This window comes from Rhinolophus sinicus, linkage group LG06, assembly GCF_036562045.2.
Source record: "Rhinolophus sinicus isolate RSC01 linkage group LG06, ASM3656204v1, whole genome shotgun sequence".
In the NCBI taxonomy this organism is placed as follows: domain Eukaryota; kingdom Metazoa; phylum Chordata; class Mammalia; order Chiroptera; family Rhinolophidae; genus Rhinolophus; species Rhinolophus sinicus.
In genome coordinates, this window is record NC_133756.1 from 92300563 (window position 1) to 92323048 (window position 22486).

Below are 22486 nucleotides of genomic sequence, written 5' to 3' on the forward strand. Positions count from 1 at the left end.
AAGGCATTTTCTTATTAAAAGAATATGAGACAAATATTTTTCATCTAAATTCTTTTTTTTTCTTCTTTTTTTTGATGAGGGTTGGAGGAACACAAAAAAGGAAAAGAATCCCGAATCTTTTGTGAAAATACATTTTTAAATTTTTTAGAATTGAATTATACCTTCTTTGGTATCAAAGCATTAGGGATTAATGGTCCAATTCAGTTTTAACTTTAGATCTGAAGAATTAAATGTTGAGAAGCAAAGTATCTGTTACTAAAGGAGCACAGTATCCAAGAGAAGTATAAGCCAATGTCCATGCAAAGACTTGTACACAAATGTTCATAGCTGTTTTATTTATAATAGCCAAATACTGGAAACAGCCCATAAACAGGTAAATGAATAAATAAATTGTAGTATAGTAGTTCCACCTTATCTGCAGGGGATACATGCCAAGACCCCCAATGTGTTCCTGAAACAACAGACAGTACCAAACCCTATATATGCTATGTTTTTCTGTATACATACATGCCTATAATAAAGTTTAATTTATAAATTAGGCACAGTAAGAGATTAACAACAATAACTAATAATAAAATAGAACAATTATAACAATGTACTATAATAAAAGTTATGTGAATGTGGTCTCTCTCTCTCTCTCTCTCTCAGAACCAATCTAATAACCTAGACAGCTACTGAGTGACTAGCAACAGGGAGTGTGTATGCAGCATGGATATGCTGGACGAAGGGATGAGTCACATCCCAGGCAAGACAGAATGGGATGCTGCGAGATTTCATCACACTATTCAGAATGGCATACAATTTAAAACTTATGAATTTTTTATTTCTGAAATTTTCCATTTAATATTTCAGACCACAGTTGACTGTTGGTAACTGAAACCATGGGAAGCAAAACTATGAATAAGCAGGACTGCTGTATTTTGAATGCTTAACTAGATAAAACCCAGGGTAGTTAATTAGACTAAGTACAGCTGGGGAAGGCTCTCCTCTAGAATATTACCAGGAGGAATGATTAAGGATTTAGAAAAATTAATTTTGCATCCAGGGAAAGGTGAAAGACACCTAATGATTCATTCAGTGACTGTTAAGGGTGTTTTGTCATCTGTGCTATAAAACAAAATGCTGGTTTTGTGTGAATTATGTTTCCCTAATGGTTCCCTGGTGCATGGGGCTAGGCCCAGGGCTTACCTTTCCTTCCACATGTTCTCTCAGTGGAGGAGGAGAGGATATTGGGGGGAAGATTATGGATAAATGAGAAAATATTGAGGGAGGTGTACTTATTTTAGGAACCCCTTTCAAGGGGTACATCCCTTTTCTTCATAATGGTGCTTTTATGTCATTGTGTAATCATGTTCCTAAAATCTATTCATCTTCTCTTTTCTCGCCTCTCCTCAAACCTCTTTCCTCTTTCTTTTCATAAACTCAAATACTCTCTAATAAACTCAACATGTCAAACAGTACAAAATTCGTTTATTTTACAATTATGCAAAGTAAAGAGGTACAGTCTGCAAGTTTTGGCTCAAAAGCCCAACATTCTTAGCTATGCATCTTTCAACAGGTAATTTTTTTTTCTCTTAAATTTAGGAATATTGACAATAGTCTGTAGCTACTAAACGTAAATGCCTGTGTGGTTATACTTGCTATATATTAAGTTTACAAAGATATTACAAAGTACACTAGGGAATGAGCTCACATTTACAACTTTTCTTCTAACTGTAAAAGTAGACATAACATTTGCATATTCAAAATTCTAATGATTACAGAGTAATTTCTCTAAGCAAATGCAATTAGAAAATGATACTAATATGTCAACAGTACAATAGGGTTTTGGGTTCAAAAAAATTGCAACAGTATGATGGTGTCATTGTTTAGTTCAAAAACATGTTTCCTGTGGCTCTAAGTGCCAATTAGTATGATGTAGGAACTGGTGACATAAATGAGGGGTGTAAATGTCAACATCATTAATTATTACTAGCTGTTAATTAGACAGTAGATCCATGACTAGAAAAATTCAGAATGTCCGAAATCTGTTAAATGAACGTTAAATAAAATTTCATATCACCATTTTGATTCAGCAATGGAACTGTAAGTGAAAAGACATATAAACAGAAATTTTATTATGTTCTCTTTGGATCCAATTGCTCATTTTTTGGGGGTGGGTTGCTTAATATCCGTGTCCCTTATCTAAATGTATCCTAGTTTACTTTTGGGAGATAACCTCATCCTCACTGGGTGTAATTTGATTGAAATGTTAAATATGTTCATTGACCTTCCTCGTCAAAGGCCAGGCATTGACAGATGTTAGATAATTTGATGCTTCCTCTCTGAATTTTTTTTTTTTTAGATTAAGACTTTATTATTTTAGAGCAGTTTTAGGTTCACAGCCAAATTCAGGAGAAGGCACAGAGATTTCCCATGTGCTCCATATCCCTCCACACGCACAGCCTCCCTTGTTGTCAGCATCCCCCACGAGAGGAGTACATTTGCTACAATCAATGAACCCACACTGACACATCATTGTCACCCACAGTCCATAGTTTGCATTAGGGTTCACTCCTGGAGTACATTCTATCGGTTTGTATCTATCATTACATTAATAGTATCATACAGAGTATTTTCATTGCACTAAAAATCCTCTGTGTTCCACCTAGTCATTCCCTCCTCCCGTTCCTACCCCTGGCAACCACTGATCTCCATAGTTTTGGTTTTTCCACAATGTCATACAGTTGGAATTATGAGTATATAGCCTATTCAGATTGGCATCTTCCACTTAGTGATATGCATTTAAGATTCCTCTATGTCTTGTCATGACTTTATAGCTCATTTCTTTTTTCAATCAGCTAAATTCTTTTACTGAATAAATTCCACTGTCTGAATGTACCACAGTTTGTTTATCTATTCACATGCTGAAGGACGTCTTAGTTGCTTTCAAGTCTTGGCGATTATGAATAAAGTATCCATGTGAAGGTTTTTGTGAATATATTTTCAATTCCTTTGGGGAAATTCCAAGGTGTATGAATGCTGGATCATATGGAATGAGTATGTTTAGTTGTGTAAGAAACCAACAGACTGTCTTCCACAGTGGCTGTACCATTTTGCATTCCCATCAGCAATGCATGAGAGTTCTTGTTTTTCTACATTCTTGCCAGAGTTTGTTGTTGTCAGTATTCTGGATTTAAGCCATTCTAATAGGTGTGTGGAAGCTCATTGATATTTTAAATTTGCATTTCCCTGATGATATATGACATTGGGCATCTTTTCATGTGCTTATTTGCCATCTCTATATCTTCCTTGGTGAGATGTTTGTGAAGGTCTTTGGCCCATTTTTTAATCAGGTTTTTATGCTCTTACTGTTGAGTTTTAAGAATTCTTTGTAACCACAAAACTATTGTCTGTGTCTATGAGTTTTGTGTCACTCCAATAAACTTTAATTAAAAATAAATAAAAAAAATTTAAAGAAGAATTATTTGTATATTTTGGATAATCCTTTATCAGATGTATCTTTTGAAAATATTTTCTCTGTTTCTGGCTTCTCTTCTGATTCTTTTGACATTTTGTGGAGTACAAGTTTTTAATTTTAATGAAGTCCAGGTTATCAATTATTTCTTTCATGAATTGTACATTTGGTGTTGTATCTAAAAAATCATTGCTATACCCAAGGTTTGCATCTATGTTATCTTTTAGGAGTTTCACAGTTTTCCATTTTACACTTAGATCTGTAATCCATTTTCAGTTAATTTTTGTGAAAGATGTAAGGTCTGTGTGTAGATTAATTTTTGCACATGTACATCTAGATGTTCCAGCAACATTTGTTGAAAAGACTATTTTTTCTTCATTGTATTGCCCTTGCTCCTTTTCAAGGATTGGTTGACTATATTTATGTGGATCTATTCCTGGGATCTCTATTCTGTTCCATTAATCAATTTTTCTATTATTTCACCAATACCATATTGTCTTCATTACTATTGCTTTAAAGTAAGTTTTAAACTTAGGTTTAATATTGTGTTGGCTATTTTGAGTTTCTTGCCTCTTCATATAAACTTTAGGATTAGTTTTTCAATATCCACAAAAAGCTTGCTGGAATTTTGGTTGAGATTGTATTGAATCTATTGATAAAGCTGGAAAGAACTAGCATCTTGACAATATTGAGTCTTCCTATCCATGAACATGAAATATCTCTCCATTTATTAAGGTCTTCTTTGATTTTGCTTATCAGAGTTTTGTAGTTCCCCTCATATAGATCTTGTACATATTTTATTAAATTTATTTTAATGTGAGCCAAACTTGTTCATATTTTAGGGTGCTAAAGTAATTGCCATTGTGTTTTTAATCTCAAATTCCACTTGTTTGTTGCTGATATATAAGAGAGCAGTTGACTTTTGTATGTTAACCTTTTCTGCAAACTTGCTATAATTACTTATTAGTTTCAGTTCTTTTGTTATTCAGATTTCCTACATAGACTATCATGTCATCTGCAAACAAGGACAGTTGTATTTCTCCCTTCTCAATATATACACCTTTCATTTCATTTTCCTATCTTATTGAATTAGCTAGGACTTCCAATACAATGTTGGAAGAACGGTGAGAGGGAATATCTTTGTTTTGTATCTGATCTTAAAGGGAACTCTTCAAGGTTCTCACCATTAAGTATGATGGCTCCTATAAAATTTTTGGAGATATTCTTTATAAAGTTGAAGTCCCTCTCTATTCCTAGCTTACTGAGAATTTTGATCATGAATGAGTATTGGATTTTGTTGAAGTGTTTTCTGCGCCTATTCATATGATCATGTCATTTTTCTTTTTTTAATTTATTGATATGATGGATTAAATCAGTTGACTTTTGAATGTTGAAACAGCTTGGGATAAATCCCACTTTGTCATGGTACTTTCTCATCCTTTTAATAAATTTTCTGTTTTTTGTTTTTGTTTTCTTTTGCTCTGGCTACAGTTGGTTTCTGTTTCTTGCAGTCTAAGAACCTTAACCAACACAGACAGCATATGACAATAATTATTTTTAACTTTCATAATTAAACTTCCTTGAATGACATCCTATTTGGACCTTATAAAACTAGTGAAATAGCAATGTTATCATATCTTCATAAATAAATCTCATCCTTTGTAATCCTTGATTATACAACTAAAGTTTATTCCTGTCATTTGAGTTATGTTATTTATGCTCAGCATATTGGGAAAATTCCTCTGATGGTAGGTCAGCAAGTAGAACTCACAGGGACTCAGGTATATGTGGTGTGTGTGTGTGTGTGTGTGTGTGTGTGTGTGTGTGCGTCTGTGAGACTTTGAAGACCAGAATTCTTTTGCCAGTTTCCACTTCTTATTCCACTTGAAACCTCTAATTAACAATAATAGTAATGATGATAATGATGGTAATTTTATAAGAAGCATGATATGTTCCTTTACACCTGGGAAAATAGCTAATATGACTTTTAAAATAGTTCAGCACAGTGTGTGGATGACTGAAAACCCAGCAATATATGACAGCAAGTCTTTTCTTCCTGTTTATGTCTACATGTTGTACATGTTTGTCTGCAGTTGCAGCCATTATAAAAAGATTCTCCAAGCTTGCCTTTCTACCTCTGAACACAATACCTTTGCTCAAGAAAAACCATCTCCTCCTGGAGCTGCTTGCAGCTAGGACTTTGAGCCAACCTTGTTTTATAGAGACCTGCAGATGTGCTGGATTATGTAAAATGGAGGATCAAGTTCAAACTGTCACTAAGTTCTTCTTGAACTGTTTTTTGTCAGCAGCTTCTAAGGTATCCAATTGACATTTGGATATGTCTATTCCAATAGGTGTCAGTTAATTCTTTTTCAAATCTGTGTACTTTGAGCTTTGTTAAGTAGAAAGGCATGGTCTATTAAGATATCCATCACTTCACATATCTACTTCTCTCTCTCTCTCTCTCTCTCTCTCTCTCTCTCTCTCTCTCTCTCTCTCTCGTGTGTGTGTGTGGTGTGTGTGTGTGTGTGTGTGAACATTTAAGTTCTATTTTTTAAGAATTTTCAATTACACAGTACTAGAGCTAGATAGGAACTTATGGGTAACCAAATCCATTGAGTTCCTGCAATTTCACTGCTGAGAATGCTGTTATGTTTTCACTGCCATGGTTAGGAAGATTTTGTCTACTATATAAATTGAAAAATAAGAGGCATGGTCTAAATCACCCTTCAGTATTAAATTAAGGGCATATAGTTTCAGCATACAAGGTTAACATTCAATATGGGCACTATCTGGAACCCATATAATGTACCTTTTAAGTAGACTCCTCTACCAATAGCAACCTCATGGATGGAAGAGTGAATTCTCTTTACTTCAACCCTACTCACATTTATTAAACACCTATTATTTATCACTGTTATATATCAATCACTATCACAAACACAGGACATACAAAAATAAAATAAAAATAGTTCCTTGTCTTTGTGATATGCATATGTATATGTGTATTTAATTCTTATATAAAATAAATTTTTGAAGACCTAATATATGGCTGACTATTGATTAAATGCTGTTGATTGAAAAAAATCATATTCTCTTTCATCAAGAGGAAGTGAGTTAGTGAGGAGAAAGGCATGCAAACCAATTATTATAATGTAATAATTGCTATAATCAAAATTATAATCAAGAGTAGTGGAAACATGGAGGAAAGAGAGTCTGTATCCCTGGGAGAGTCCAGGAACTTCTCATAGCAAGCAGTTCTGTTGCTGATTCTTAAAGGAGTTAACCATTGAGATATATGTTTAGTTTAAGGGGTAATTGTATATTTAAATAGTGAATTTAATGTACCTAAAATATAAGGTGCTATAGAAGCTCATATGAAAGGACAACTGATTTTGTCTGAGTGAGGATCAGAGAAATGCTTAGGCAGGAAGTGCCACAGAAACTGGTCTCAGAAGGATGGGCAGGTGGAAGCATGCAATATGGCAGTGTGAGCGTTGTCCATGAGATATAGGTCAGCAGTGAGGTCAGACATAGAGACCTTAGCCCTATTCCAGGGGACAGGCGTAAGGTGTCTATGTCTGACCTCACTGTTGACCTAGATTCCATAGATAACTACCATATTGCCTGGGAGCAATCATGAATTATTATTCCTCCCCATGGCTGGATCTTTGGCATCAGGGCATTCTGAGGAATTTTATTAGGCTCACTTTTCAAGACTTCAAGTATTTAATGGAAACCATTATTGAAAATGACATGATTTAAATTTAAACCACACACACACACACACACACACACACACACACACACACTTTCTTTACATATAAGAACCCATTCTAATATTCACTGGACCTCACACTTTTGTAATGCTATCTAAAATATTATTATTCATCCTTTATGGGAAGATAAATTCAAAGATGAAAATGGGTGGACACATGAATGAGCACAAGCAGGTGATGGAATGAAGAAATCTATGCATTTATGCATGAAAGTGTGACAACTATGAAGCACTGTGATGGATCCTGTAAACACATTTTAAAACAATAATGTAAGACTTGCCAAAACTGGGGAAGGTAAAATGTACTTTCTCTTTTGTATGCTTGAAAAAATTCTCATCTACAGATGATATGCTCATATAAATTGTTAAGGGCACTGCATGTGGCATTGCACTGTTTACAGGATAAGAGCACTGTTGATTTAGAAGTTTTGAAGAGCCCCTCACAGCAGGTGTGTGTTCCACAAAGGGCTATCCTTCACATACCTTGTGAGGATTACTTGGAAGGCATGAAATTGTGTTTTCAATGAACACAGACTAATTTTTAACCACTCTATCTTCAGGAGGGGTTATAAACATGGATGATGGCAGCTTTGTTTGTTATTTCTTTAACTAGGCTATTTTTTTTAATTGGTTAGGACTTGAGCTCCTGAGATAAGAGGAACCAAAGGGACTTCACTTGAGATAGAGGGCTCATGCCCACTGCTTGAAACCAGGCACTGGAGAGGGACTCTTTGCAGTCATCAACTCATAACAAGAAGCCAAGAGACACTACTCCGAACTGATGCCCAGTGCTGTCGTAGCTGCAAGCTGAAGAGCTGAAAGTCCCAGGAGGCAGGAGGATATGGACACAATTTCTCTGTAAGAATCTGAACAAAGGCATTTGCTCTATGACTTGGTCTACGATACTCTCAATATCATCATGGGGTAGTTACCCTGCAAGATTCACTTATGCCCTTGTTCTGGTTCAGTGAAGCCCAGATAGAGAAAATGATAAAACTAGCTTAGTGGATGAAAGGGAGGAAGAGGGGGAGGAAAGAAAGAACATGTGTTAAGCAAACAAACAATTATACTTCCCACTCAAAATTAAGGCTAAAAATGAAATTCAAAAAGACAATCAAAGTCCCCAAATTCAAAAAGACAATCAATAATCAGTAGTTGAAATTAATCCATATGAAATTAATATTATAACACAGCCCAACAAAAATTCAGAATGTTTTGAAGATGTTCAAAGTCCTCAATGAAGGCATGACTTTATTAAAACAAACAACCAAACAAACAAAAAAACAAGGCTTGAAACAAGATACAAAGGAAGTAAGAACAATGTGTATGAAAAATATAGTTATTGAAATAAAAAAAATTCAGACCGTAGAATACATTCTATTCAGGGCATAGACTGAATTTGACCAGAATATAGTTTCCAGATACAAGGACCAGAGTAGCAATGTGAAGGTGATGCTAAATATATGTTGGAAGTACAGCCAACATGGTTTTTTGATACATTGGATATGGAAATTGAGTTATTTCTATAATAATAAAAATAATATTAAATCTTTGTCAAATGTGTTGGATGTTCTTAGTCATATATATATAGTCATACAGGGAGAGAGAGAGAGAGAGAAAGAGTGAGAGAGACAAAAAATATATACACATTTTAAGAAAGGAAAAAACTGTGTTAAAATTGTAATACTCAATATATACCAATAACAAAAGATGAATACAAGTCATATGTATACATTTTTTTGGCACCCCCAGTACATATATTTCGGTGTGTTTTTTTGTGTGTGTTTTTTTTTTTGCTAATGTATTTTTAATTTTCATGTTTATTTGATCCATTTCCTCCTTTGTGATTTCTGGGTTATATGTGCTTCCTATAAAATATACCCTCACTATTTCAAATCACACAAAATATTATCCTTTTTGCCATCTGGGATTTATAATGGTGTTGGGTGTGAAGTAGAGACTTAATTTTATCTGTCCTTAAGTGGTCATCCCAACCATCCACTAAACGATTGTATTTTGCCCAATTAAATGTGAGTACTTAATTAAAATTTTATTTTGTTTTTTGTTGAGATTGCATTAAATCTATAGATAAATTTAGGAATATTTTATATCCTTCGTGTTATCCAAGAAAAAATCATATCTATCCATCTAAGTCTTTTTAAAAAAATTGTATTAATCTTTTAGCCTACGTGTCTGTAGATAGAAGAATGGATAAAGGAGAGGTGGGACATATATACAGTGACATATTGCTTGGCCATGGTAAGGAATGGATTATTCCCATCTGCAGTCATGGATAGACCTGGAGGGTACTGTGCTGAGTGGATTATGTCAGACAGAGAAAGACAAATGCAATGAGATTTCGCTTATGTGTGAAATATAAAGAACAAAATAAACAAACAAATCAGAAACAAACTCATAGATATAAAGAGCATTTTGATGGTTTCCAGGTGGGATGGGGGTTGGAAGTGTGGTTGAAAAGGGGAAAGGATTAAGAAACACAAATTGTTACAAAGTAACCATGGGGATGTAAAGTACAACATAGGGAATATAGTTAATAATGCAGTAATAACTATGTATTGTCCCAGGTGAGTACTAAACTAGTCAGGGGGATCACTTCTTAAATTACACGTCTAACCACTATGCTGTACCTGTGAAATTAGTATAAAATAATAATGAATGTCAACTGTAATTTAAAAATTATAAAGGGGAGGAGAAAGGTGAAGAGAATAGTGGTTCAAATTTCCAGATATAAAACAAATAATGTACAGCATGGGAAATAATATTGTGATAGTATAGTATTGTGTTGGATGGTTGCTGGACTTATCATGGTGATCACTTCTTTAGGTATATAAATGTTGAACAACTATGGTGTACCCCTGAATCTCATATAATATTGCATGTTAGCTATGTTTTCTGCTACCTTGTCTTCAAAATCACTGATTCAATCCTCTGCTTCATCTAGTCTGCTTGTGATTCCTTCCAGTGCATTCTTCCTCTCAGTTATTGTATTATTTTCTTCTGACTTTTTGTATGGTTTCTATGTCCTTTTTCATGCTTGCTATCTCTTTGTTGAAGTTCTCATTAAGTTCCTTGAGCATCCTTATAACCATTATTTTGAACTCTGTCTCTGATAGTTTGTTGCCTCCATTTTGTTTAGTTCTTTTCATGGGGTTTTATCCTCTTCTTTCATTGGGGACACATTTATTTGTTTCCTCATTTTAGCTGCCTCTCTGTGTTTATTTCTATGTGTTAGGTAGAGCTGCTATGTCTCTCAGTTTTGTCTGGGTGGCCTTATGTAGCAAGTGTCCTGTGAGGCCCAGTGGCACAGTCTCCCTAGTCACCTGCTCTGGGTACTCCAGGAGTGTCCCTTGTGTGGATTGTGTGTGCCTCTCTATTATAGTTGAAACTTGAGTGCTATTATCATGTCAGTAGGTGGGATTGACCCTCAAGCTAACTGGCTGTGGGGTTTGGCCACATCCACAGCTTAGGAGCTGCTGTGTGGGAGGTTTACCCCACTGAGTGGAATTCACTCCAGCAGTCTCTGGTTCCTGCTGAAACTGCCCTTTGTTTATGCCACTTGTGGGGCTAATTGGGCTCTGCTCTGCTGTGGTCTGAAGCCAACCACTAAGTATGTTGGTTCTGGAGCCCTTGGGAGGGGCTCTGATGCAGGCCCAAGTCAGCTACTGCCTGTGGACTACCTGGTAGGATCTACAAAGCAATCCACAGTTGGTTGCTGCCTGTGCTGTACCTGGAGGCATGTGAACTGAGGATGGCTGCCACAAGTAGTGGGTCTTGGGTAGCTCCACAAAAAGCCAGGAAACCCTAAGTCTTGCTGCCACCTGCTAGCAACCTTAAAGTTCAGCTGCATATCCTTATGGGATGTGCAAGTTGGATAAAGCAGGATCTCAGGGAGTCACTACAGTAGGAAGCATGGTGGTCACCAGGCTAATGTAGATTCTGGTTTGGTGCCAGTGCTGAGCCTGGAGCTACTCAGCAAAAGTCTCAGAAAACACCAAGGCCAGTCATCGCCCACCTGTGGACTCTGGCCTGTGGACTCTGATAGTTCTCCAAGAAAGAGTACAATGCTGGCAGGGCTGGCTGCTCTCACATAAAGTGCCTCTGGTGTTGAGGGAGTTGGGTGAGGCAGGGTCCCAGTGAGTCTGGTGGAGCCCCAGAGCTCACCGCACCAATAAGATTCAGACTTGACCATAAGTGTATGGGCAGGGCTCAACACGTTAAAGATGGTGGCCACCTGCCGGCTGCACAAGAAAAGGACCTTTCACAGGAAAAATGGAACTGGCCTCCAGCCCTGGCCTCAAGTCCATTCTTCCACCCTGTATGCCTCTGACACTCCCTGAGTCACCATTCTTCTGCCAGAGCCCAAGGTAGGTGCCTGAGAGCAAGTGAGTCTGTGCGCTGGCCTTTAAGAGGATGTCTAGGTTTACAAACAGTCTTCTGTCCAACCTGTATGGTTGGAATCCCCACTGTTTTTCACATCCAGATGTTGTGGGGACTCCTCTTCCTGTCATCAGTACTCCGGACTCGGGAATCTGGGGTGGGGATGGGGTCCTTCGCTCCTCTGGGGGGAACCTCCACAGCCAAAGTAATTTTCATCCACCACACAGAGTTTTGGGACCAGCCCATTCAGCATCTCCGCCCCTCCTACCAGTCTTGATGTGGCTTCTTCCTTGTATCCTTAGTTATGAAACTTCTGTTCAGCCAGACTTCAGATGGTTCTCCAGGTTGACTGTTCTATAATTTAGGTATAATTTTAATGTGTTCATGGAAGGAAGCAGGCACAGTGTTTACTTACTCCACTATCTTGGGTCTCCTCCTATCCATCTGAGTCTTAGCCAATGTCACTCATAAAATCCACCCTCATGTTTTTAAGTATTCCATCCTTTCTATTGCTACAGTAAGTGGGATATTTTATCAACATATTTTTAACAGTTTTATTGAAGTACAGCTATAATATAAAACATAAAACTTATCCATTGTAAGTATATAGTTTAATGATTTTTAGTAATTTACAGTTTGTGTAATCATTAACCCCAAAAGTTCCCTCATGCCCATTTGTAGTCAATCTGTGTTCCTACCTCCAGCCCCAGGGAGTGATTAATATGCTGTCTCTAGTTTTACCTTTTCTAAAAATTTTATATAAATAGAATCAGACAATATGTCATCTTTGGTTCTTGATTGTGTCAGATATTTATTGTGCCTTTTTATTTTTTTTAAAGAAACAGATTTAGTGTTTATTATATGTTAGGTATAGTATGAATCATTTTCAGTCCACTAATCTTTTATCTTTACTAAGTTCTTCTCTTTTGCTTGGATTTATTTTGTTGTTATACTCCTAATTTATTGAGGTGAACTATGACTTTATTTACTATTATCTTTCTTGCTTAGTAATTCAGTCTTTAGGTCAATGACTATCTCTCAAGCCCTGTTATATTCCATAGGTTCTGATGTATACATCTCTATCATTTTATTTTCTAAACTTTCTACAATTTGATTTTGATTTTTCTCTTTGGTCCAAATTGTTTATGAGAGAGTTTTTCATTTTCAGCTGGCCAAGGTGCTTCCTTCTTTTCTAAAAACATTAACTTATAGCTTTTGTGTTTTTTTAACAATTGGAAAGAATGTGATCTCTATAATTTCTTTTTTCAATTTTATTTAATGACATTTCCTAGTAAATTTTTGCAAACATTCTATGGTCATTTGATTATATATTCTGTTTAGTGTATATTTACATATAAATATATTAGTACTACCTAATTAAGTATATCATTTATACCCTCTATAATAGTGCATAAGAATCATATAAAGTGCTTCCTAAAATGCAGATTTCTCAGAACCACTCCCAGAATATCTGATGCTATAGGCTAGTGTAGGGTCTTGGCATATACTTTATTTTATAAGAGATCTAGTAAGGTTTGCTGCAAGTTGAGCTGAAAGAGGTAAATTCAAAATACCTTAATATTATTCTACATTCTGTTGTTGTTTTATTGGCATTTTGAATGATGATACTATATTGTATGATGCAGCAAAATTTATTTAAAAGTTACACTTTATTATTGTTAAGTGACCTTTCCTTATTTTTTCTTTTTAAACCCTGTCTCATATTAATATCTAACTTCCTGTTTTCTTGTGTGCATATATATGTGTGTGTGTATATGTGTGTGTGTGTATGTGTATGTGTGTGTGTGTGTATTTTTCTAGTATGATTCTGTCCCCCCCCCTTTTTTATTTTTTAACTTTCAGTCTTTCTAAGTGATTGCTGTAAATGCATTTCTTATGGACAGAAAATATTGGTGTCTGTTTTTTCTCAGTCTAATAGTGTTTTCCTTTAAATAGTTCAGTTTTTCTCATTTTTATTATGATGTATGATCTTGGGCTGTTGTATTTAGGAAAAATGAGACTTTGTGTTGGCTTTAGATTTAGAAATTGTCTGAAGCACTTCTATTTCAATCAAGCTTGTCATAAGCAGCTGCAGCAGGGATCACTAATAATAAAACCTATTTCAACCACCAGAAGTAATCCAGAATTTTTATTTGTATGTCAAATAAGGCTAATCCGAGGTGAAAAAGAAGAGAGGAAAGGAAAGAAAAATTGCAATACATTCTCTTGCATTTGAAATAATCAATAATAGACATGAGTTATCAAATTACTGTAGATTAGCTAAGTTTTTAAAATTATCTAAAACATGTTTCACAAACTTTGAGAGCCATATACTCAGAATACCATTTCTTTATCAGCCTTATAGAGGTAGGTGATATATAATAAACTGCATTTATTTAAAGTATACAATTTGATAAATTTTGAGATACGATATAAGCCTGAAACCATAACCACAGTTAAGTTAATGAATATATCCATTGTCCTTAACAATTTCTCATACCACTTTGTAAGTTTTCCCCTCTGTGCCTCTGCCCCCAGCCTCTGAAGTCAATCAGTTATCTGCTTCTTGACTTTATAAATTATTTCACATTTTCTATAATTTTAAATAAATGAAATCATGCATTAGACTCTCTTATGTCCCTTTTCTGTCACTCAGCACATAATTATTTTGAGATTTATTTATGTTATTCCGTGTATCAATACTTCATTTTTCTTGCTGAGTAGTATTCCTTTCTGTGGATATACAGTAATTCCTCCCCACCCCCCGCCTCATTCATGGTTTTGTTTTCCATGGTTTCAGTTACCTGTGGTCAACTGTTGTTTCAAAATATTATATGGAAAATACCAAAAGTGAACAATTCAGATGTTTTGAGTTGTGTGTCATTCTGAATGGTATGATGAAATGTCACACCTCTGTCCTGCTCTGTCCTTCCTGGGACATAAATAATCCTTTTTTTCCAGCATATCCACGCTGTATATGCAACCTGCTTATTGGTCACTTAGTAGCTCTCTAGGTTATCAGACTGACTGTTGTGGTAGCACAGTACTTGTGTTCAAGTAACCTTTGTTTTACTTAATAATGGCCCCAAAGCCATTCACATAACTTTTATTGCAGTATTATTGTTATACTTGTCTTATTTTATTTGCTAATGTTGTTAATCTTTTACTGTACCTAATTTATAAACTATCATACATATTTACGCATAGGAAAAAACATAGTGCATGTAGGGTTCAGTACTATCTGGGATTTCAGCCATTCACTGAGGGTCTTGGAACATATCCTCAAAATAACGGGGACTACTATACCACAATTTATTTATCCATTTACCTATTGATGGCCTGTTTCTAGTCTTTGGCTACTACAAATAAAACTGCTATGAACATTTGTGTACAAGTCTTTATGTGGACATTTGCTTATACTTCTCTTAGATAAAAACCTAGGAGTATAATGTCTGCGGCATAAAGTAGGTGGTGTATGTTTAAGAAACTGCAAAACTGTTTTTCAAAGAGGTTGTACAATTTTACATTCTAACAAGCAATATATGAGCATTCCAGTTGTTCCCCATAGTGTCAACATTTAGTATAATCAGGTTTTTAAATTTTAGCCATTCTAATGAGTGGTATCTCATTGTGATTTTAATTTGCATATCCTAATGACTAATGATGCTAAGCCTTTTCTTATGCGCTTATTTGCCATGTGTATGTTGTCTTTGTTGAAGCATCTGTTTAAATCTTTTGCCTGTATTTTTTATTAGGCCTTTTATCTTCTTTTTCTTAATCATTTTTTTCATTTTTTTATTTACTTATTTATTTATTTTTGGTTTTGGGCCTTTTGTCTTCTCACTGAGCTGAAAGAATTCTTTATATTTTCTACAGACAGATCTTTTGTCTGATACATGTTGTACAAATATTTTCTCCCAGTCTGTGGCTTTTCTTTTCATTTTCTTGAATGTCTTTTGAAATACAAATTTTTTTATTTTGCTGAAATCTAATTTATTGAATTTTTATTTTATAGTTTGTGGTTTTGTGTCATATTTAAGAAATCGTTATCAAAGTGAAAGTAACAAAGATTTTTCTCCCGTGTTCTAGAAACTTTAGCTTTAGCTCTTATATTTAGATCTATGATACATTTTTATTTCAATTTTGTGTGAAGGTGTGAGGGAAGAGTCCATACTAATTACAATTTTTGCACAATTAGTCAAAACTTTATTTATTTACTTATTTATTTATTTAGCCATTAAAACACCTTGCCAACTTTGTCAAAAATCAATTGACTATATATGTGTGGGTCCATTTGTGGACTCTTCAATCTGTTCCATTGATCGATTTGTTTATCTTGTTTATCTTTACATTGATACCATAGAATTTTGATTAGTGTTGCTTTATGATAATCTTAAAAGTCAGGAGGGTAAATTCTTCAAATTTGTTCCCCCTTTTCAAAGTTGTTTTGGCTATTATATTTCCTTTGCATTTTCATGTAAACTAGAGAATCAGCTTCCAATTTCTACACAAATGACTGTTGGGATCATCATTCAGCATTTATAGATCAATTTCATAACCACGTTGAGTCTCCCGACTCATGATCATGTTTCAGGCATCTCTGATCTTTAAACAGGGGCTGATTTTCTATGCTTGGTATTTAAGGGAAAATAATGTAAGGGAACAGACTGGAACAGTAAGAAATTTTAATTATTGTCCATATAGTTCATGGTGTCTCTCAGTTACATCGCTGCTCTGGGTGACCTGGTGATGTGACTGGCTAATAGCAACCTATGCATCTCACTAGGACTTGATATAACATTCTATTATAGTATTGACTTTTCTGTACATTGCAGAACTGATTCCTCTTCTATCCTGCCTCACTAACAGCTGACTTCTTTGAAAGATGGTTAGTCTGAGTCAATCCTCCTTATGCCTTGTTTCTTCTAACACATAGCTCAGTGAACTTCCTTTTGCCCAGGCTCCTACATCTTGCTAGTTCAAGCAGTGGATCACTGGTTTGTTACATCAATTTTGCACCCACTTTAGGTGGGTTTGGGGCACTGCCAGAATTCTACAGAGACATACATCTATTCTCAACGTCTTTCCTGGATTTGGTCCAAATTTTACTGTATTTGAACTGTCCTTCATAGACTGTGACTTGGAATTATTTTCTAGTTTTATAAGAGATGGGGTACGTTCTTTTTATTGTTTTATTTGTTTGTTTTGCTTCTCATTCTTTTCATTAGTTTTGATTTTAGAAAGGACATTGGAAAAGGACAAAAACCACTAACTAAACAAAACCTTTGTTATCCCACCTTTGTTACCTTTAAGATGTTGAAACCATTTTTCTCTATTCATGCCTAGTGTTTGGCGGAGGAGAGATAGGAGAGCAAAAACATGGGGGAAAGCACTTTACTATAAAGAACTCTGCAGGAATCTCTGTTTTACAGACCAGGCCCCCCAATTCTGTTTGTTAGTGACTTTCTCAATATGGATCATCCCATTGATGCCCTGCAAAGTTCACCACTCTGCCTTATCGAATAGATTTATCAAACTGCTTATCTCTAAACCAGCTGAGATAAAAAGGACTACAAATTCCCAGAATCGATAAATTCACAAAGTTACAATTGATTTACCAGTTTCTAGGAACTTTTCTTATTGCAGATATATGCCAGTGTCCACTGTCCATTTGGTCTAGACCATTTCTGGCTCTTGTTCTTCAAGTCCTGATCCCCTGGTGTGGATCTGGTGCCTGTTTGCCTTCCAGTAGCCTGCCTGAGCACCAGCAATTTTTATGTACAGTGAGAAGAAACTGAAGTTCAGAGAGGCTAAGTGGCATATTCAAAGACATTAATTCAGACATTTCAGAGCCAAGACTTAAATCCATCTTCTTAGACTCCAGGTGCCTTGATTTTATTTAAAAAAAATATCATCACCAATAACTGTCCTAGGAAGGTTATATTATTTCTTCTGGAACTAAATCAGAAAATATAAGTCACTTGCCTCAGGTCATATAGATGATAACTGTAGAGCTGAGGTAGGATGCAGATCTGACTTAAATCCAAGTGCTTTCTAAAGGCTGCAACCTGACTAAACTGATTAACCAGTCCTTTCTTCCATGTGTCCCCGAAAATAAGACCTAGCTGGGCCATCAGCTCTAATGGCGTCTTTTGGAGCAAAAATTAATATAAGAACGGGTCTTATTTTATTATAATATAAAACCCGGTCTTTAATATAATATAACATAATGTAATGTAATGTAATATAATATAGTATAGTACCGGGTCTTATATTGATTTTTGCTCCAAAAGGCGCGTGAGAGCTGGTTGTCGGGCTAGGTCTTATTTTTGGGGAAACATGGTTCCTCTCTCAACCCAGCAGCTCCAGTCACACTTCCTTGGTTACATTACTGTATTTTTAAGTCTTGCATATCCTATATGAATTCCTCAGACAATTTCTTGAATTAGTCAAAATAGAATAGTTCAGTTTTTGTTTATTATGTTCCCAGGTTCTGGAATAATATGCTCGCTGTTCGTGAATATGTGAAACTTTTCAGTCTTTTTTACTCATACCAAGGCAGTTTCAGACTCTGAATGAAGCCACCGAAAATGGCTGTGGTTATTTATAAATGTTGTATTGATACTGTTCTAAAAAGTCATCCACCAATAGAGATTTGGAAAGTTCCCACTATAACCAGGATATGGTAGTTATTCAGCTGTGAGACACTGAGTTAGAGGCTCTCGAAGTTAATAGTCTGTGTTGTAAATATTGCAGTGCTGAGTTTAATTGATCTTGCTTCAATTTTCACTCTACTTTGAAAAAGAGTGGGCTGCTTTACTATCTGGAATGTCAGAAATTTCATGAACTATCAGAAGTACTGCGTTGTGTCTGGTAGGGAAGAAAATTATTTTCTTGAAGTTTTTCAACATTATCTGAAAGATGTCCACCTGCATTTGGAGATACTAATAAGGGATCTTAACATTTCATGAAAGTCAGCTAATTTGAGGTCAGTACATAGGGCAGGCCTCAAACTGCAGGATTACTAGGGAACATAGGGCTGAGGAGCTTAAGCAAATATCTTAAACCAAATTCTAACCTATTTAGTTAAATAAAACTTGAATCATTTCTATGTAAAATTCTTGGCTTTTTTGGTTATTTTATGCTCAAATGAATTTTAACCTTAAAAGAAGTGTTGGGTTTCTTCTCTTCAATCAGTTATGAGATTGCAATGTCATTTAAAAAGAATATTATCTTTTTGCTTTTAAAAAAGGAGTATAGATAGGGATAGTAACTAATGACTTTAAAACCTGTAAGACCTGAATGGTGGATGTAGTTTGGCTAGATGTGTTCTTTCTAGTCTTATCTAAAGAAGACAAGTTTCCAAGAGCAACTGCACTAGTTGCCAAAGCCAAAACACTAACACTCATATTAGGTATTGTGTTTCTGTTTTGTTAAAACATCCTTGCCTCATTTAAGAAGATGTATTTCTGCCCTTTCTAGTATTCTAAACACTCGTATTCTAAATACTGTTCAGCCTTTCTAGTAATTTCTAGTCTAGTAATGTTAAACAGCTTAAGCAATGGCTCTAAAACTTATTACATATAAATAATAATCAATTGCCTGTGAATGACATTTAACTGCCACAATGACTGTGCCAGATTTTTTTTCATTTTGGTTTTCATACTGAACAACCAATCCATGGAATTGCAGTTGTTTCAAAACAATCACACCAGGTAGTTCCTTTTTCAGAAATTGTCAGGCTTTGGGGTAAATGGCCCTGTTAACTTGGCATTAACACATTCATTAGAGGATCTGTGCCCTAATCAATGTAAACATCTATAAGAGGGATTCCTAGCCTGAGGTCTGCAAATGGATTTCAAAAATATTTGTGCAAATTTTTATTAAAAGGTCTATAGTTTTATTGAATTTTCTAAGGCAACATTTGTTAAAATGTAGCTAATGTACCACTCAGAATCCCTGTAAGGCTATAGAGTACTCAATAGGCTCTTGGCAATTTTAGGTGGAATAACTTCACACAAGTACATTATACATTTTAATGTAAGATTGACTATATTTTCAAAGAAATAAACTATTCCATATTTTAAAAGATTTTTTTAAAAAATATGGTTAGCATACAATATTACATTAGTTTCAGGTGTATACCATAGTTATTCAACATTTACATACCTAAAGAAGTGACCCCCTAGACTTCCGGAAAAATGGCGGCGTGAGGTGAGCCTCTGTAAAGCTCCCCTGGAATTTACAAAGAATCGAACAACAAAAACTCCACAAAGGACTCCCTGCACAGCAGACAAGCAACACGAAGAGGCCCACTACCGACTGAAATCACCTACAGGTGGGAGATTCGCGCGAGTGGAGGGAGGAGGAAAGGGAGAAGCGCGCGGAGACGGAACTGCGCGGGCGCAGGACGCAGACCTAGCTCAGTGTGCCGAGATCGCTGCTTCCCGGAACTACCGCAGCTGCGGGAGAGGGAAGAACTCGGACTGCTAGGGCTCCGCCAGGACTCCACAGGGCTCAGGGGACAGCATAAACCACAGCTGAACCCAACGCTCACGGCAGAGACCTCGGAGAAAAGACTGAGGGAAAAAGGCTGAAAACGGTGGTTTAAGCCCTCACTGCCGAGCAGAGAACGGAGCCTTAGGCACTGAGACTAGCCGCCCCCTCCCTCCCCTCCCAGAGCTCGCCCCACCCCCACCTGCCCGGTGCTAGAAGCGAAACAGTAGCAGTGTCAGATCAAAACAACAGAAAATTTGCTGTTTTGAGATCGGTGGACCGCAAACACAAATTCACAGCCCAACTAGTTCCAGCAAAGGGGAGAGAGCAGTGGAAGCAGGACCGGCTGTGGTGGTGGTCGCCGCCATTGCTCTGGGCCACCTCTCACAACTCACCCCGCCCCTGACCCCACCTATCTGGGCGGATCCCTGCAGGAGTAAACAGAACTGCTGAAATATACGGGCTCTGAATCAGCAGCTGGAAGAGCTTTGGAACATCAAAAGCTCTCCGCATACCCACCGGGACACTGCGCCCTGTGACCTAGACGAACTATTAACAGAGGAGAAGCCCGTCTCCCAGGGAATCCCCCCATTGCGTGAGAAGTTGGAATAGTGCAGAGAAAACATAGCACTACTGTGTGGGAGAAGAATAATAAGTTGCAGTTGGAGAAATAATAAAACATTCTACCAACAAGTACTGGCAAACAAAAGAAAGACCGCTTTCTATCAACCTGTTGCAGAAGTCACTCCTGTAGATGTCTAGGAAGAGAAATAGTAAACCAGTAATCGCCATGAATAACCAAGGCAACAAGATAGCTCAGAAAGAAAGTGAAAAATCTCCAGAGAAGGCACTTAAAGATACAGAAATATGTGACTTAAATGACAGAGAATTCAAGATTGCAGTTCTGAAAAACTCAACGAGATACAAGAAAACACAGATAGGCAGTTAAAGGAACTCAGAAACTCAATCAAAGAACAGCATGAGCATTTTACGAAAGAGATTGAAATCTTAAAAAGAACCAAATAGAATTTCTGGAGATTAAGAACTCAATAGAAGAAATTAAGAATGAAATAACCAGCTTAGGTAGTAGAGTTGACCAGATGGAGCAAAGAATCAGTGACATCGAAGATAGAAACCTGGAAATGACACAAATTGAAGAAGAAAGAGACTTGAGACTTAAAAGAAATGAAAGAACTCTACAAGAACTTTCTGACTCCATCAGAAAGAGCAATATAAGAATAATGGGCATACCAAAGGAGAAGAAAGAGAGAAGGGAACAGAGAATATATTCACACAAATTGTCGATAAGAACTTCCCAAATTTGTGGACAGAACGGGACCCTCGAATCCAAGAAGCAAATAGAACACCTAGTTACCTCAATCCCAACAGACCTTCTCCAAGGCACATTGTATTGAAGCTGTCTAAAATCAACGACAAAGAAAGAATCCTCAAGGCAGCCAGGGAAAAGAAGACGGTAACTTACAAAGGAAAGCCCATTAGATTATCATCAGATTTTTCAGCAGAAACTCTACAAGCCAGGAGGGAGTGGAACCAAATATTCAAACTATTGAAAGAGAGAAACCATGACCCAAGAATAATATATCCAGCAAAGATATCCTTTAGATATGAAGGAGGAATAAAGACCTTTCCAGACATACAGAAGCTGAGGGAATTTTCTAATACACGACCTGCACTACAAGAAATACTAAAGGAGGCTATTCGACCACCATCAACAGGGACAATTTGTGGCAAACAAAACTCAAAAAGGGGAGAGTAAAGGCCTGAACCGAATATGGGAATGGAGAAAGTAAGCGTGCTGAAGAAAATGGAATACTCTAAATATCAAACTTTCTTTTACATAAACTTAAGGGTAACCACTCAAAATAAATCCAGAATTGAAATATATACTGAAATAAAAGAAGAAACAGAGGGAAACATCATAGAATACCACCACACAGAAATAATAGACAACAACAAAAAGGCAAAGAAACAATGGAGACACAGCCTTACCAGAAAACTAAAGATAGAATGACAGGAAATCCTCACATATCAATAATCACCCTACATGTAAATGGACTGAACTCACCAATAAAAAGGCACAGAGTAGCAGATTGGATCAAAAAACTAAACCCAACCATATGCTGTCTCCAAGAGACACATCTCAGCTACAAGGACAAGCATAGACTCAAAGTGAGAGGGTGGAAATTGACACTCCAAGCAAATGGTACCCAGAGAAAATCAGGTGTAGCCATATGATATCAGATGAAACAGACTTCAAGGTGAAAAACATAACAAGAGACAAAGATGGACATTTCTTAATGGTAAAGGGGACTATACAACAAGAAGACATAACAGTC

General features: G+C 36.3%; 1 long non-coding RNA gene across 1 annotated transcript in view; it reads left to right on the forward strand.

Annotated features, from left to right (window-relative positions):
- The window catches only part of LOC109436854 (uncharacterized), a 92182-nt gene extending 83325 nt beyond the window's left edge, over window positions 1–8857 (forward strand). The window contains exon 6 of the long non-coding RNA XR_012497409.1: window positions 7871–8857. This is a non-coding gene — a long non-coding RNA (uncharacterized LOC109436854). The remainder of the gene's footprint in view (window positions 1–7870) is intronic.
- The last annotated feature ends 13629 nt before the right edge of the window (window positions 8858–22486 follow it).